General features: G+C 40.0%; 1 protein-coding gene across 2 annotated transcripts in view; it reads left to right on the forward strand.

Annotated features, from left to right (window-relative positions):
• Positions 1 to 19,092, forward strand: part of LOC110473331 (uncharacterized) — a 346,314-nt gene that overhangs the window by 244,973 nt on the left and 82,249 nt on the right. The window lies entirely within an intron of this gene.

The following is a 19,092-nucleotide window of genomic DNA, read 5'->3' on the forward strand; positions in this document are numbered from 1 at the left end:
ACAGGTTCTTGGAGATCACATTGCAGCCCAGCCTTCTATGTCTCTATAACCTTTAGCAGGTTTTAGATCCTATGGGATTTCTAACTGACTCATAAAATTGATCCACAGTTGTGAGGATTAAATAACACTCGGGAAGAAACCTGTTCTCAATCCAAAAATGACCAGATCTGGAATGGTGGTGATATTTGTCAAATAAATAAGAGGGAAAACTGTAAGGAAAACTTGTTTTCTAGCCATTATGAAAGGGGTCTCCATGCTGAACAGACAGCATCTGTACTGCCCAAGAGAAATCCAGGCACATAATTTCCTTCTGTACATCAGTATGCTCCAGCTCTGCCAAGAGCCCAGTTGTGACACTTGGGGAGGATAAGAGTGAGAGGAGGAAGGAGAACACAGTTTATAAGACTGCTTAAGAGGATTTAGTCTTTATTTCCTGATGACAAGATAAATATTGTCTTAGGTAATTCCTAAAACCTAAAGTTTCTTAAAGTGTCCCGGCACCCTGATAACCAACTCACAGCTGTAACAAATACTGTGGGATGGCTTTTGGTTTTGTTTGTAGCATCTGGTACTTGGCAAAAAATAGTTAAAACCCCCAAACATGAAAATTACTAGGAAAGGCTTACAGCTTCCTGTGGTAGATATGGGGGAGCAGTGAAAAAGAATGAATTTATCACACAGTAGAGTGATTAATAATATCATGATTCAGTCATAATTTATGCAAGTGCTGTGACAACTCCTTGCCTCTGAGATTTGTGAACACAGTCCAAGCTCACAAGGGAAGTGAGCTGCTCATCAGTCAATGCAGAGTGAGTTTTAGCTTTATCAAATCTCTGGGAGTCACATGGCAATTTTATAATCCAGTCCAACGTGCTGCATGATGGCATCCAAGAGGCATTCTGGGAGGCTGCCTAGGCCTCCCTTTCTTGTGACTTTGAGGAAGAATAATCTGTTTTGCACATTTCTCTCGGCACTGTTGCAGTTGCACTTTTTGATGTGGTTATGGTGCCCATCTCAAAATCCAGGGTCCTTTTTCTCTGGTTTGCACAAGGGGTTCAGATATGCTTACTTAACAGCAGCCCTCATTGTTTCCTTACCCCTTATTCCCCTTATAGTTATATTCTAGCAAACAGAGTGCTATGGAAAATGAGCAGAACTTCAAAAGTTACCCTGATATTCAAGTGCTGTCTATCTGTCCTACCATGACCATGAAAAGAATAGGGCTTGATGATTGTTCCTTTTAAAGTAACACAGCTCAGGGCATATCTGCTTCCCTCAGAATTAAGTTACAATGTGATTATCATGCTTGATAGCAGTCTAAAATTAAATCTGCAAGAAATCCTGACTTGATGTGCTGTGCAGCTTTAGTAGAGCCCCGGCCTGGCAGAACTCGGCCACTGACCTGTTTCTATTTGTCCATCCAGTCTGTGCCCACCTCAGACAAAAAGCCAATGTGATCACCTCAGGATCAGATCCCTTTGTTGTCTTTTGAGTTCAGACTCTGCCCGTATCCTGCTCTCTATATTAAAATATTTCCATTTCAGATCCTAGTACTGAGCAGGTATATAAATTATTCAAGGAACAAGTGTATAAAATTGGAATTATCACAAAACTCTTCAGAAGTGGAATACCTTTTTTATTTTTTTGAGTTTCAGTAAACTCTAAAAAAAGATCTTTTCTAACAAGCTGGCATAAATGTATGCATCATTGAAAGAAAGCAGTAATTCAGCAACAGTATGATAATACAAATTAGAAGCTATCTTTCATAGTACATTACTGTAAATTATGATCTTTAAAGGTCACATGATAGACAGATGGTAGCTGATATAGTATATTAAGTAAATGTTTACTGCTCTGGAAGATCACATCTCTTCTCATCTCTGAGGCTTTCTTCAGCCCCAACACACAGTAATTATGATTTTCACAAAGTCCAGCTTATTAGAGTATCTGAATGTGTCAGGGCAATGGAGGGCACATTGCAGCTGAAAGTTCAGTGAGAAAACAGCTTCCCAGGAAAAGTACCCTGTAATTGAAAAGAATGAATAGTAACAAATTAATAATTTGCCATCCCTGGAAATTACTGGGTGTGATTACACTTCAGGCCTGCAGTCATTCCACTTGCTGTTGGCCAACATTTAATGTTTGCACACCATGATCCCATTAAACCAGAAAAAACCTGACAGCAGATTCCTGTGATGCTACTTGGTGTGCTTTTCAGAAAGGGGATGGCTAGGCTTGTACAGAAATTGGTTTTGAGTGTTGGAAAAAAGATTGATCCACTGTGGCTCACCACCTTATGCATGTGAGCAATAAATTAAATCAGTAACAAAAAAGTCTGCAGCAGTGTGCCTGTGCGAGTGTCAGGATGAGCTGAGCACATTACAGTTTCACTTGAGTTCCACAGAACTGGAAAGGTGGGCAAGTTTCCTTGGGGCATTCCTGGAAATTACCAGGCTCTGTGAAAGTTTTGCCAAGTCTCTACAGCACTGGGCTGTGGAGATGTTGTCTTTAAGGCACTCTTCAAATCTTTTACATTCTGAAGCTCGATATCCATCTATGTTTTGTTGCCAGAGGTCTCTAGACAGACGTGGTACAGTTTGCTGAACAACTTTTCAGCCTTGAAGCTGTTACCCTAAGCCTTCCCTCTCATTCCCAAACCTTCAGTGCCTTTTGTGAGACACCACTATGAGCTATAATAAAACTGCTTTGCTGTTCAGCAGACTTTGAGAAAACTCAATAGTGAAGGTGTGGCGTGTCCGTCCCTGAACCAGATGCTGCCTTTAGTGTGGAAAGGATATGAAAGCTTCAATTAGATATTTGTTTCCTTGCTTTTCCCATAGGGCACCAAGCCCCCTGCCAGCACAAGGGAGATAGAAATAGAGAAGGTGGATTAAAGGTTCCTATACACACACTACAGGAACTTCTTCAGGACTTAGTTTGCACCAATGGAAATCCCAGAAGTCCAATGACAGCTCAGTATGGTTGGCGTTCTTTATTGACATTATGAACTCTCATAATGTCAATAAATAATAGATTTTTTTATTACCAAGAACTGTAATTACATTTAAACTTACTAATGCACATTGGGTAGTAAAACCAGTGTTTTAAACTTCAGGTCCTGTGAGCTGAAATGAAATTCAAAGTAGAAGCAATTTCAATCGAAGGGGTGTTTTTTGGGGAGTCACTGCACAAAGGAGGAGGCAGCAATGCTCTCTCTTAAAGGTTTCTGAACAAGAGAGGAAGAAATGCTTTAGCTGATTAGAAACTATTCTGCTCACTGTGGGAGGAAAGTGTGCTGCCTCAGACTGATGTTTGGTTGCAAGGACAGTGACCCAGTCTAATCTCAAGTCTATACCTTTTATCTGTACAAGAATTCTTGCTGCTGAATCATGTAAAATAGAGTGGTTTGGGTTGGAAGGGATCTTAAAGATATCTGATTTCAGCCCTGCTGCCATGGGCAGGGGACATTCCACAAACTTGAGTGCCAAGGGAGGAAAGGAATGCACAAAGAATTTACCAACCAGTGCTGAAGTGTGCAGGGCCAGGGAACTCTCGTTTGTCAAGAGAGCTTTCATTGACTGAGCAGAGTCCAAATTCTCTCAAGAATTTTTCCAACAGTGCTGTGCTTGAAACATAGCTCCAAAAACTGCAATGTGCTTCCTCTGGAGCTGAGTGCAGAGCCTTTGCCACCTTGCCTCTGCTATGCTGGGAGCACAGCCAACAAGACAGGGAGGCAATTAGTTTAAATATTTCTCTGCAAACTAGATTCATTAAAAACGCTTCTCAAAACACCTTCCCCTGATTGCCTTACTGCAGCTGTAGCCATCAAGCTGCTGCATCAAGCCTGTGGCACAGCACAGCCAAAACTCTCATTCAAAGCTCTGTTGGCCTGGCACAGAGCATGGATTTCAATTGCTTCCTACCCAGTGGCGCTGCCTTACATCCCACCTGCTTCCCAGGAGGACTTTCAATGAACTCTTCACCACCTTCCTGCAGGCTTCAGCACAGGAACAGCCTCTCATTTTCCTCAGATTTATATTTCTGAGGAATAAGAGGTGAATAGTGCAATGTAGCTTGGGTACCTGGGCAGCCAACAGTGCTTTTCACCCCTGTGCAGACAAACCTCAGAAGGAATGTCTATACCCATGTGGGTGCTGCCTGTCTGCCCATCTTCTGTTGGAAAACTCAATAAAAACTCTTGGCTATGACTTGGAGCACATCAGTAAATCAGAGTGAGCTTACACACACTCAGCTGTACATGGAATGCACAGATATTTCAGCAGTGCCACCAGCTTCTGCCCCTTCCCCACCAGTAAGCTTTTGTTTAAGGAACTTGCTGTTTCTCTTTCTTCCACAATAAGCAAAGCTCAAGGATATGCAATAAGGGGAAATCTATCTGAAATAATTGCAGAACCTCTATTGAAGCTGGTCCTTTCCTTCATTACCTTCTGCTGAAGCTGTGATGAATAAAACTTATACTCTGTCAAATTCTGTATTTTTCCCTTTTTCCACCTTCTCAGTTATCTATCACATTGAACTGAAGCTTTGCTGAAAGTTATTTTGAGGGGAAAAGTGTTTAATATGTCCATAGTTCCCACAAGATGAGAAAGGATTCAAAAGGTTAGCAAAATAGTTTATTACTTTAGATCATTACTGTTTTCTAATGGTTTCCTTTTTGTCCTCAGCTTCTCAAATTCTTTGCTTTAAAATATCTTTGACTATATATCCAACTGTATTGTTTTATAGTACATTAATTTCTCTTTTTTAACCATTAATTTGCTAATTAGGTAAGTGCATCTTATAAGAAGCATAGAAATGTGTCTGGTATAAAACTGATAAACAGACATATTCTATTGAGCAGCACCCAACCCCTGCGTACACAGTCCTGTCTTTCAGACCCGGGCAAACTTTAAGGCTTTGGACCTGTATTGTGACACAGATTTCTAGTATCTTTTGTGTGTTTTTAAGATAATTCTTTCCTCTTGAAAGCCTTTCCCTGCTTATCCATTTCCTTTTTTTTTCTTTTTTTTTTCTTTTTTTTTTTTAATATTGTATTTCTTTAGTTGCCAAGCCATATTTATCATTTTGCTTCTTATTTCATTATTTACTACATTAGCAGCTGCTTGGTTAAAATCTTCCCACACATCAAAGTGCAAGTCAAAGTATTCAAGTGAAAATGCAGCTCAGAGTTTTTCTATTTATGTTATGAAGAATTAAGCCTTGAAGGCAGGAGGTAAATTATTTGAGTAGGTTACTTAATCATTGCCTCCTAAATATAATTAACATGTGGTAGTTAACTTTTATGGTTAATTTTTTGTGGTAGAAGATCAGTGTTAGCAAAACTGGGGCTTTCTCTTGCAAAATGTCTTCCCAGCTACTCCTCTTGAGTAACTGGGTTCCCAACTCTGGATTGCATCTTCTCACTGTTCCTATGCTCAAGAAGCCAAGTTTGAGCCAGATCACCAGATAAAATAATACAAACTTCCTTACTGGACACCTTAGGAAGACATAGTGAGTGCTTACAAATATTTATTGTTGAAATATCTCCTGACCTTTTGTTGATCACTCTCTGCAATCTTTCTAACACAGATAAAATCTCTGTTGTCCCTGTGCTATTTGAGTGATAAAGCAGACTCCCCTTGGCTGCAGGGTACACTGTGGATATTATTTCTGGGATTTCTTTCTAATCACATTTTAGTTTTCTTTCACACTCTTAGATTGCATTGTGTTAAACTCTACTGATAAATTCTTTGAAAACAAACAAAACTCCTCTGCCTTTCTTTTACAAATATATATATATATATACACACACATATCTTAACAGGTGGTTTCCTCTCCCTCTTCGTGGTGTCATGGAGTGACAGCTTTTTTGAGAGGATGACTGCTCACATAGGTGACTTCAGTGCTTTTTTAGTTTCTGAAAGGGCTAAGGCAGGAAAGCCACCCATTCTGTGTGGTTACATATTTTTATAGAGCATTATAGGTCTTCTGTTAATACAATTCAAAAGTTCAGTGGTTTGCTTTTTGAAATAAGTACTTTGGATAAACACTTCTCACCCTTCTAGGTTTTCCATTCCTTTGACAAACCAGACACAATTAATAGGAAGGAAATTTTTCTGCAAGGGGGAAAAATACATTCTATACAGTTTTTAAAATCAGCAGAAGGGAATTTGTCAAAACAATATAACAATTTTTATTTTTTAAAGGAAAAAAAGAGGGAAAGAAGCCCAAATCTCTACGCTCTGCAGTTTTTTATTATAAATAAATCATAAATTCTGTGCTAGAAAACTATGATTTTTTTATACACTTGTCCCTTCAGCTGTCATTGTGGAGTTTGCCTTATGATTGCACAAAGTGATAGCCCTCTTGCCTGTATTTGCATCGATTTATTTTCACATGTTCTGAGATAACATGTGAAACTTCTCCTACTTTTTTACTTAGTTAGCAAATACAGTGCTCTAGAATTCAAATAAGTAACACCTCTCCTCCAACAGCTTTCCAGTTCACTGCAAATACCCACCACTGCAAAAATGAGAGCGCAGGGGTCTTGGTTTGTTTGCTTTTACGTCAAGCTGAGAGCTCTATGTATATATCCTGTGTATAACCCTGCCAGTTAGAAACAACAACAACCTGCTTTTCATTTGTCATTTGTTTGCTTCTTCCAGAAAGTGGGTGATACTAAAGCAGTGGCCTCTTCCCCCAGGTCAGAGGGTGGTGACACCTTTCCCTGCCCTGCCAGTGGCCAGAAAGACATTTGGGTTTGTTTGCCCCTTGGTTGACCTCAGAGCACGTGGGCTTTGGGCAGCAAGCTGGCATGTTCCTTTGTTGCTCCTTTCTAGATGAAGTCTAGGAGGTGGCACAGGTTGGAGTAAGGTGACACAGGAGTGAAATCCATATAAAAAAAGATCTCAGGTAGCCTGGTTGGAGAGCAATGCAATTCCCCCAGCAAAGTCAATGTTTGTGTGCTGCAGCACGCCAACACTTTTTGTGTGCTGCTTCTGAGTGACTCGTAAATGAAGAAATTCTGTTAATGTTCAGTGGTTAGGGCTGAGAAGAAAAAGAGAGAATACATGGCACTCTCTTGGAATGGAGCCTTGTGTCTGTTTCCCACAGTTTCCCTCCGCATTGCAATGGGACAGGGGGTGAAATCTGCACTGCCTTTGCTCAGCAGGTTCAGGGGGTGCAGCAAAATACCAAAAGTGAGGGTTTAGGAGCTGCCCACTCACTAATTTTACCTCTTTATTTTCCAGATGTGCAGCACCATTTAACAAAAGAGAGCTGGAGGGTTTTTTCATTTTGTACATACAGGTATGGAGAGAGAGAGTAAAGGAAAATTTTGTTTTCAAAGAAAAAAAAATGCATAGGGCAGTGTTTCTCAGCTTGGTGAGATTTGCAGATATACACACAGACATGTACGTGCAGAAGATATTCCATACTTTACACTTTGTGACACAACCCTGCATCACCTGAACGCCTATAAAATATTTTTTTATTACAGTAAACTTGTTAAAGAGATTTTTCATTCATTTGGGGAAATGAGGATGGAAAGACTGAGGGCCACAGATCTCCTATAGTATTAAGACAATTGTGTTGCCCTCTTTTCATGTACTTTGTTTTTAGCAGCAATTTCTTGGGTTTAAAGTGGGAGGTGGATATTGACTTTTTTTGTTTGGCATTTTTTTAAAATCATAGAAAGGAATTTAATTTTCAGAGTTTGAAATTGAGAGATTAAACTCCATTTACATTTTCACTTTAAAGATCTATCTGCATCTGACAAACTAATTCGGCAATGAAAGTTGGGTTTCAGTGCATTTATGTTACTCCTTTCTAAAATTTAGTTTCTCAGTTTATGGAACCTGAAGGGAGGTGGAGATGAGCAATGCAGTGTGAGGGGATACCTGGTCAGGGTGGAATTCATTCTGGGTTTGTATCTTTCTTCATCTATGTAACCCCTTTGATTGCAGCACTCATGGCAGCATGTGACTAGAGGAACATGTTTGTATAAATTGGATTATGTAAAGTAAGAATTCTGGGGCATGAATTTGTATGGATTATTGCCAGAGTGAGATCAAAAACTCCCACTCTTGTACCTCCCTCTGTTCTTATAGAAAATGTAATTTTGGCAGTACTGGATATATAGGATAACAGAAAATGTTTATTTTTATAAAAGTGCTTTTCATGCTTGTGGGTTCAGCCTGTTGCATGGCCCTGGCAAACAGATTTATTCCAGATTTGTTCTGGAAAGTCTGTTGTTGCTGGAAGAGGGCTCAGCAGTGTGGTCCTGACCCATTTGTCACAGTTCCTCAGGATAAGTGACTGTCACAGCCTCTCGTGGACACCTGCCTGCTGGCTCCTCACCAGGGTCATTCCATATGTCATTCCAAAGAAACTTTTGCTGTGACACTGCCACAGGAGAGGGGATGGCACTTTGGACAGGCACTCACATCTGGGATAGGACCCAAAATTATTGGTTGTAAGTGCATTGACAGGACAGCGGATGTCCCTGAATTATGCTAGATTTTTATTCTATTTTTTTAACTATGCACAGCCCACATAAACCCATGGAAAAAAAGATTTTTTTTATTTAGCAAAGTGGGAGTTTGTTTTTTTTTCATTCCATACAGAAGTAGATGTGGGTGGATTCCAATATGTGGGCAGTGTTCCAGGGTAATAGAGGCACAAGAAGTGAACCAGGGGAAGGTAAGGACACCACCAGCCCAGACTCATCCAAGCAATTTTGACCATGCCATGGTGGCCACAGCACCTGGATTTGAGTAGAGGGCAGTGACCTCCTTGTTTCATCACATTGCTAATTATTCCTTATATTTACTGTGCCAGCTTCAGTACCTGATGGATTTCAAACTTTTCACTTACAATCTTGTTAGATCACCCTGAATTATATTTTAGCATAGCCCTGGGGAATAATAATCACGATTTTATTACATTTGCCTGAAGAAGCTGGAATTCATTATTGTAGTTTTCAGCTAAACATTATGGAGCAACAATGAGATTGAGCTAACATATACTTACTAATTAGCACTAATGGTAATTAGGAGGAGAGAAAAAAAATTGCCAGTAATAGATTTTCCCATATGATTCTGAACATGGTAGCATAGAGCCATCTGAACTACCTTACTTTTAATACTTACTAAAAATCATTGCTCAGCATTTCAAAAGTGCAAGTTCTTTCCTTGTGAAATACAGGTCAGATTGTATTAGACTGGGATCTAATTTAATGTAGCTCCTACTACTCTCTTAATTTCCCAAAGCACTTTACAAAGCAATAACAGGAACTAGTAGTGTGATACAGAAGCAGGTAAATCTATAACTTATTTGCAGTCGGCCAGTTTCAGGCTTGTTTTTAGCTTGTGTACCTCCACTACCTGTGGTGTGAGACTGATTTACACTAGTTAGGATTTGGTCCAAAGCCAAAGCTGTGTACATAAAATGGCAAAGCATATGAAGTGCTATTTTAAAGAAAAATGAATGGTTAGCCAGGAGAACCCATTTATTCCTATTACTTTTTAGAGCCTTGTGATCCAACAACCACAGAATTTAATAAGAGGTTTTGGCTTGGGTCCCATGTGAGCAATATGATCCTAATTTTTTCTCTGAAGGACACTAGCAAAGGAGATTTCATTAAATGTCCCATGCACTACATTAAATTTTATAAGTGAAGTTTTGTTGCAGGTACAGAAAAGCATGTGGAAGCACATGTGTAATTATGTGTTCAGAAGAGAAAGAGGAAAACAGAGTATCGTTTCTAAAATGATTTATTGTTTGTCACTTTGCACTCTGAGAGGCAGATTTGAGGACAAGAAGTTGATCTGCCCAGGTACTTGCTTGAAGTACTTTCAGAGTATCTGTAGTCCCACTGTCTTTGCAGACCCTCCCTTGACAGAGATCAAGTGTTTAATGAGAAGTTATTCTTGACACCACAATTAATTTTAGTTTTTGCCTCTCTCTTTTTCAAACACCTTTTCCCATGGAAGGCAGCAGCTGCACATCTTTACATCCCAGGGCTCCAGCTTGGGTTTTTTTAAACTCTTTTACCTTTTTCACTGAATGAAAGGCTCATAGAGCACAACTCTGCCTTCTAATCTTAAAGCAAATCCAGTGGCCACTGCAGGTGAACTGGAGTTAATGAATTACTTGGACATCCTTTTGGCCATTGGATATGTCAGGTCTGTTTGCAGCACCTTCTGAAAATCTTGTCCTTGACCCCTGGAGCTGTTGCTATCTGAATCAAAGGCCTTCCTTTTACTGTTTGCACATTTTATATCTTGATGGGACAGCATGACCATAGGTGTACTGCAGGAAGGAAATGTGAGCCTTGTTTAGGGATTATGCATGAAATTTGTTTTGTCATGGATTTCTTCAGTATTATGTGTACATAACAATCTCGCTTCAGCTGTACTTGACTTTGACCTTTATGGTTTGAAACTAAGGTTGATATTATTTCATTGTATATTTCATGTTTTGCTTTTTCATGTTTTAAATTTCTTGGAAAAGGGAATTGCTTTTTCAGGTGCCTTTGTCCTAATAGTGTTGTTCATTTTCTACACTAAAGCATTGATTAAAAAACATTTTTATTTTTTAGAAGAACAAATGTTTTTATTACTTTTCCCTTTCACATATGCAAAATCTGCTTAATAATACTTTGTCCAGCTTTCTAAGAATATTCTCTTAGCACCTATCTTTAGCAAATTGGTAAAGCTTACTGGCTCTTCCTGCATTTCAGCTGGAGGCTTTGAGGCTTTGGAAGTACTGATTATTTCAGCCTCAGCTTTATCAAAATATCTCTACATTCAGTCAAAAAATATGCAGCACTGGGATCTACAGCACTGTTAGATCTCCAGAGAAATGGGAAGGAATCTCGTGTGGGAATTCCTCATGAACAGACAACAGCATATCAGCTATTTTAGCTGCTTCTTTGCAGACATTTTGACAATCTGTTGCAAGTTATACCCCAAAATGCAGCCTTCCTTCTCTGCTTTTCTTTGAGTGATGATGTCTCCAGATATCTAGCTCTAAAAAATATTCCCCTTCGATCCACTTCAAATGACACTTCTTGTGTGATGAGCTTTCTGCAGATGCCCACTGATCAGCAGGATGGCTCCAAATCCTATTATAATCTGCCAGGTAGAAATAGATAAATCTATTAGCCCAGACTGGACTTGTTTCATCATTGTGACAGCTTCCCATGAGCCTGCATTCATCAGATTCCCTCAAAACAGCCAGCTTCCACATCATCTGACGGTTACATTTCCATGACTGGACTCTAGGTTACTATATCTTGAATCTACATTTCATTATTCATTAATAATCCAGGTGCTTATCCACCCTCACTTCATCTTTTTTTTTTTTTTTCCTTTTTTTTTCCATTTAAATTGATTACCAGATACCAAACAGATGGCTACAATTGCTGCCATTAATTTTTTTTATGTGAACTTTTTTAAATATTTTGTCAATCAAAATAAAATGAGCAGTTGAATATCTTCTGCTGCTTACCAAAAGACTCTGGGCAATCTAGTTAAGCCTGGCACCAGGTTTCTGTTTAACAGAGGTGGCAGGAAGATTGCCATGCTGCTGTACATGCTGCCACAGCCACTCTGGAGATCACATCAAACACATGGATAAGCACTCTCTCTGCAGTCTTACTGCAGTTTTGCCTCTCTTTGCCTCCTATGTTAAAAGAAAGAAAAATAAGTCCAAAAAATGAGGGGAAAAATACTATTTGTAACTGAAAAAATGACATGTTGTCAGAATTTTACTTGGTAAAAGACATAAATTACATGTGTTCCAATGGGTTGTGTATGGGACATGAAACTTTTGATTCAGTCATGTGAGAGAACAAGTGACACAAATCAGGTTTCTGCATGGCATCCACGAGAGCTTTCCTGGCACCCAGCACTTGCAGCCTGCCCTGAGGATTTCACTGAGATGTGTAGCAGCTTTAACCCTGGCAGGCCAATTCCTTTAGTCCTTCATAGCTTTCTGTCTCACCCAAGTCAGAGTCATGAGCCGTTTTCTACTTCCTTTTCTACTATTCAGGTCACTGGGGTTTATTTTGTACCTTCAAATCACTTCGTTGAATAATTATAAAAGCTAAAATAAAATGAGTTCCTTTAGTTCTTTGCAGATGGGCAAATGAGGGGCATTGCTGTGGCTCTTACCTAGAAGTGTGTGTTTTGTAGAGTGGCTTTAATCCCACAGTCACAGTGGGTTCTGTTACAGCAAAATATCCACGGCTGTGTGTCAGCTTTGCAGCTCTCTGTGGCTGCAAATCTATTAATAATGGCATGAGATGATTGCATCAGGCCAGCTTGAAAATATATCAAGGAAAGAAATTTTACCTCCTGCAGAAGAAAGCAGTAGATATCTACGAGTCATATTTCTAAGGTATGTTCTCCAAAACTCCTCTGAGTTGCAGCTTAAACCTTGGGATGTGTAGGGTGCCTGCATGGAGAAGAATCTCAGTGGTTTTTTTTTCCCAGTATGTTACTCCCAGAACTCACATAAACTTTTAGCATCTCCAGCATCCTGTGCTAATGAGCTTCACAGTTTTAATTGCATTTTCTGTGAACTTTTTTATATGCTTTCTAAAATCTGTGATCTGTTAATTTAACTCCCCTTAATCCTTGCATTAGAAGAAAAGTGAATAATTGTCTTCTGTGCACTTTTGCATTGCTCCATTGATTTTATAGATCTCTGTCATTTCTTCCTCACTTATCTGTACTCCAAATTGAAGTCTTAATCTGCTTAGCCCTTTCTCATATAGAAGAGCTGTTCTTTACCCTGGTAAGATCACCATCTCAGATAGTTATGTAAAAATAGGCATTACAGTAAGTCTAAACCATTGAAAGATGTAATTTTTTTTTTCTGTGCTAACTGAAAAGTTATACAAGACATAACAGCTCTGTGATAAATATTTGTCTTCAAAGATTTTTTAGTAATCAACGCCTCTTAATTTTTTTCACAGTGAGGGGAAGTAGTGCTCCTAGTCTCCAACTGTTGCATAAATATTTTTCAGCCCCAGGATCCTGAATTGATTGAAGGTATAGCTTAGTGCCTGTTGCTCTCTCTATTAATCCATAGATCTCATCAGCTATCACAGTCCTCAGGCAGGAGACTTCCATGGAAGGCAGAGGATGTGGAAGAAGCATTGTAGCTAATTAGCTAAATGACAAGAATATCAATTACTTCATTATTAAAGCCCACTATTTCTTAATAACAGCAGAGGGAACTGCCTCATGAGCAGCAAAATCTGATTCATGGTTTCTGGTGTTCATCCTCTTTTCCAGCCTCCCCGGCCAGCAGATCCTTCAGCTGTGCTTGGTCTCCTCAGGGCAGCTTCTTAGATGTTCATCCTCTCCATAGGTCTCCAGAAATTTATCTGGTTCTTTTGAGCCACACTGTCTTTAAATGAGGTCTACACACCTTCTAAAATGCAAACTTTGCTTTTTCAGAGGTTTTAATATCTGTTCCAAAGAAAGGTGTGATACTAACACACAACAGCATTCCTCACACTTGTAGCCCACCATAAACATGGGACAATAATTGTGGGTTTTGAACCCAAACTCACACACCCGTGTGGGGATCCATCTACTGGCAGCAGCAGGGTTGCACCAGCTTTCTAGGCAGTCACTACATGGCAGAACTTTTGTAAATCTTCAGATTCCACCTCAGGAATACACTGTGTGAAAGCAAAGATGACACCAAAGCCATGGCTGTACAGGAAGGTGCAGAGCAATCCTCTCCAGCATGGAGCTCTTGGGCTGGGCATCCTCTCAGCAACATTGCTCCCATGGACAGGAGCTTTTCCCCAGCTGTTACATATTCCCAGATGTTGGACACACTGGCACCAAGCTGTTAAAGCACTGGGTGCTGTGCTTCTGGAGGAAATTGCCAGTGATCCACCCTTCCTGTGCCTGGCACCTAAGGACATTCTGGAGCAGAGAGGGGCAGGGGTGAGCAGCGTGGCAGGGAAAGGCAGAAAGTCACACACAGGGTGTCACATATGGCAGCTTGCAAGTGCATAAACAGAAACTGATAAAGCAAACCTTGGTTAGCTTTCTCTATTGATCTGAGTCACAGAAGGAGTCTCTCCAATATCTTTGTAGAACATATTTTTATTTTAGTTTAAGGGATTGAGTTCTCATCAAAATAAAAGCTAAAGAGAAAAATAAAAGCAAACGAACAAAAAAACAAACATCAATCAAACAAGACAAACATGAAACTGTTTGTTCAGATTTCATTAAAAAAAAAAATAGAAAATAGGAAGAATTTATATCAGCCTAGCAGTGGAGGCAGTGCATTGAGATATGCTGTCCATATTCCATCACCTTGCCTTGAACTTCTCCTTCATGGCTCCTCAGGTGTCCACCAGAACACTCCAGTGCTGATATGAAATGCCAAAGGAGACTGAAATCCTGGGTCCTCCCTTCCATTGATCATAATTTTGGTGAGGAGTACATTTAGTGATTAAAGCGACTGCACTAATTTTCACTTGTGACTCAAGCTGGAATATTCAATTTAAATCTTTAAAATCTGGCAGTTCAAAGCTGTCAGCAATTGATTCACTACTCAGAATGGTTTCCCTTTAATTTCCAAGCAAGGGTTCAGATTGATTTTTATTTTTAAATCCACATCACCGTGTCTGCCTTTATAAATTACAAAGAACCTCCTTGGCTGGTTTCAATCCATTCTAATCTGTCAGTTTTCGGAAGAGACTACAACCATACACAGTTGAAATTAGGTTAATTTCTACTAAGGAGAAAAGAAATTGCTGTTTAATGTTAGCATCTGTGTCAGAACTTGGCTCTCTGAGCACCACTCAGGTATGGAGTTACCACTCTCAAACCTCTGGGCCAACACTGACCATCAGTGCCACAAATTTACTCCACCTCAGGTCATAGCTGACTTACAGCAGGGTTAGGTTGATGCATTTTGCACTGTGGTTAATGGCTGTGCCAATATTTGACCAGTTATCATCTCCTGGGGTCTCTGTGGCTCTCAGGGTGCTGCTGCCGTGGGCAGGATTTGACTGTGGGATTTGATTGTGGGATTTGATCCTGCTGTGGGCAACCTTTGGTGGTGCCCCCCAGCCCCTTCCCCTGAACACCCATTGCCAGCCATCGTTGTCTCCTTGAGGGTTACCTGGGGTGTGACCCTGAAGGTCTTTGCCTTTTGGCACCCGTGGTTTGTGGTGGGATGGATGGCTCTGCTCTGGATACCTAAATCACATGGTTTGTGTTCCTTCTTATGCTGCCTGGTAAATCTCTCAGTTTTAAATCTATGACTGCTCAATCAAGGGAACAAAGGAGAAAATGCTGACTGCATTGTAAAACTCTCTGGGCTGTGAGGCTCATAGATCAGCTTTATTTGAGCAGTAACACTTTTTGGAGACGCTACTGGCAGTATGTCCCTGGGTTAGATGTGTGTTGAATGTATAATTTCCTTTCTACCTCTTCCAAAAGGATGCAGATAGAATAGCAACCCAACACTGTTAATAAGCCTTTTCTTCTGTAAAGACAAGTTGTTCTCTTCCTCATGCTGGAGAGTGGCTTTTTTATACAGGTGTCCCTTTCAGTTTCAAGAGGAATTCTGGGAGTGAAAGGAACAAATACATAGTGCAACACAAATTAGCATAGAGATGGCAAAGGTTATGTGGCTGGTCAGAGGCCAAATTAATTACCTTCGTATTTCACATTTCACCAGCTTTTCTGCTCACCTTCAGGTTAAGCTGGCATGGCTGGTGAAAAAAATATAAGAAAAGTAAAACAGAAAATAAAACTACAGCATGAAGTTGTGTGCAAAGTCATTCATTTGCCTCTTGTAGGAGATTCTCACACCAGCCTGATGACAGGCAGCCATCAGGAGGAAAATCAATGTATCTGAATCTCTTTTTTTCATATGACTGGACCTGTGCAATACAGGGAGGAAAGCTGAGCAGAAAGGTGGCAAGCCAAGCTAAATTATTTCTGGATGAAAACTAGTTTTCTGTGAACAAATGAAAATAATCCCTTTAGCACTTTCTCACTGGAAATGATGGTCCTTCAGGTTAAGGCACTGTTGTAAATTGGGGCTCCACTGAATTTTAAGGTAGCAGGAACTAAGAGCCACTGGACCAGTACACATAACCTAGAACTAAATAGTTATATCTACATAAGACTTTTGATTCTATTAAACTTAATTCTCACAATATGAGGTAGATTTCATATAGTGGGAGAAAATCTTAGGAAAATTTTAATGGGGTCTGTTTATGTTTCACTCCTGTTAGATATTTCATATCCATAAAAATCATTATGCAGTGTTCTTTCCATGGTCTAGGATGTGGAAGAACATTTGTGGCTCACAGAGAACAGGAAAAAAAAAATCTCTGCTATTCGTTAGGTGGCTGTTTTTCTGCATGGCACATTTGGGAAATATGAGGTAATCATTTAGGAGCAAAAAGTTTTTACAAGTATTTTATTACTTGCTGAATTTCACTGTTGCATCCAAGTAGTCAATTTAATAAATATTTACTGAATAGTAAAGTATATTCAGAGTTCAAAATAAGGAACTGCACTGAAATCTGAAGGAGATGAACATGCTAAGGGTTGATCCAGTCCTGGGCCTGTTTAAGAGTTCTTTGTTTAAGCACAGCAGAAGAGAATTTGCGTTAGTGAAATGCAAAATAGAGAAGTTAATCAGGAAACATATTTTCTGAATAATGTTCTACCAGCTCAACTCATGATGGATTTGTTGTTGACAATAATGTAAGATTAGCATAGGCAACAATTCCACCTCCCTGTAACAGATCCATGAAGGGTTGGAGTAGGAGCATCTGGCAGGGAAGAGTCTGTAGCAAATCAGGAGGGTGCAATTACTGGGAAGCTGTTTGAGTAGAGGTGGACTCTAACATGCACATCAATCAGGGAGCTCTGGAGATGAAAACAATGTCTTGGGAAAAGCCTGAGTGAATCTCAGTCAACGTCTTGGATAAAGATGGATTTATAATTTCAGGGCCTTACATCTCAGTGAGTTCTATTTCTGTGATACTTATGAAACACAATGAAAAGTTGAAATCAAAGTGGGTTTTTTTAATACCCTGTTATCAAAAGATTTGTGCTACTCTTCTTTTCTTACCTTGACAATCGCATTTCTCTCTCCAGAGATTGGGCCTCGTAACTCTTTCTTCTTAGGCAAAAGTGCCATGCTGAAAATAAATAAGTAAACACCTCTTATTGCTACCTGAAGGTTCAATTAACTTTCTAATTAACATTCCTTTAAAGTTGGTGACATTACTCCATATTTTGCCTACCTCTACCTGTGGATCAAATTCTGATCTAAGGTATTTTGGCTTATTTTTGACCAGCGATGCTGCAGCTCATGTTCTGCACTCTGCTCTCTCCAACTGGAACATTTTGGAAATAAAAAAAATAAAAAAAAATAATAAAAAAAGGAAAAAATACATGACAATGAATTTCCAAAGAGAGCCCAGAAAAGTGTTCTGAAAGTACAATAGAAGGATCAGAGTATAATCCCAATTGTTGGTTGTATCAATAAGGCTGAATTTTTCCAAGGATATCCTGTGCTCTATTTTCTATGCTGTTGCTGTGCTTTGGCCATATTTTTTTTATTTTGAATATTAGTTATTTATTTTTTATTTAAACACCAAGAATACCAATTGTGGGCACTATTGTCAGGTTTTACATGTACCAGTGGTGGTCAGCAGTGGGGAAATGCATGTACACCTTCAGCTGTAAGTCTAAGTCACCTCACCCAAAACAAGTGTTACCCTTTTCCTCAGCCATTCCTGTGGTCAGTGGCAGAAGGGAGGTGCCCAGAAGCGAGTTTCATATCCCCAGGGAGTGAGTGTGACAGCAGGCACTTACTTTGGACAGATATTTAGCTTTCCAAAAGGTGAGATTAGCCCTTCTTCAGATATGCAAGGGCTGGCACACAGCCTAAGAATATTTTCCTGAGTATTTTCATCTGAGCGAGGGGAGACATAACATCCTCAAATCCTACAGCAGAAGAGACTCAGACTCATGTTAGAAAGCAGAGCTAACAGCTGCTGTAATCTTTTCCTAGTGAAATTAATCCTCACAAAGAACTCCAGCAAAGCTCTATTCATAACCTGTACTTTTCTCACATCCTCTCAACAGGATTGAGCAGACATTGAGTGGTGCTCTCTCCATCAGTTCGGCTGGCATCATTGGCATGTAAATAATTTCACCAGTAAATTGAGGGATCATGTAATTTCCTTAGAATCCATAGCACTACAAGCACCTGAAAGGTGGAGAGCTGAGACTGATAATCAGAGAGAATCTGTGATCAGATAAGGAAGAAGCTGTTAGTGGTCTGCAGAGTGGTAAGAAGGTGCTCCTTGGCTTTTGGTGTATCTACTTGGATTAGTGTTTCATCATCTTAATGTGGATTAGGCCCATTAAAGGCACAGAAACATGAGAGGAAAACAGCAGCGGTTCCTGACTATCCACAGATTGTCACTTTAACACTTGCAGCACAAGGGTTGCTGGTTACACATAGAAATATCTGAAATTTCAGTGAAAATTCTGAATGAAACTGCAGTGAAGGCAGAATCCTTCCTCCCTTTCCTTTCCTTTCCTTTCCTTTCCTTTCCTTTCCTTTCCTTTCCTTTCCTTTCCTTTCCTTTCCTTTCCTTTCCTTTCCTTTCCTTTCCTTTCCTTTCCTTTCCTTTCCTTTCCTTTCCTTTCCTTTCCTTTCCTTTCCTTTCCTTTCCTTTCCTTTCTTCCCTTCCCTTCCCTTCCCTTCCCTTCCCTTCCCTTCCCTTCCCTTCCCTTCCCTTCCCTTCCCTTCCCTTCCCTTCCCTTCCCTTCCCTTCCCTTCCCTTCCCTTCCCTTCCCTTCCCTTCCCTTCCCTTCCCTTCCCTTCCCTTCCCTTCCCTTCCCTTCCCTTCCCTTCCCTTCCCTTCCCTTCCCTTCCCTTCCCTTCCCTTCCCTTCCCTTCCCTTCCTCCCTTTCTTCCTTTCCTTTCCCCTCTTTCCTTTCTCTCTCTTCCTTTCTTCCTTTCTTTTTCTCTTTGCCTTCCTGCTGTATTTTTTATCAGCTACTCTGATCTCCTAAT

This window comes from Lonchura striata, chromosome 6 (genome assembly GCF_050655825.1).
Source record: "Lonchura striata isolate lonStrDom1 chromosome 6, ASM5065582v1, whole genome shotgun sequence".
Taxonomy (NCBI): domain Eukaryota; kingdom Metazoa; phylum Chordata; class Aves; order Passeriformes; family Estrildidae; genus Lonchura; species Lonchura striata.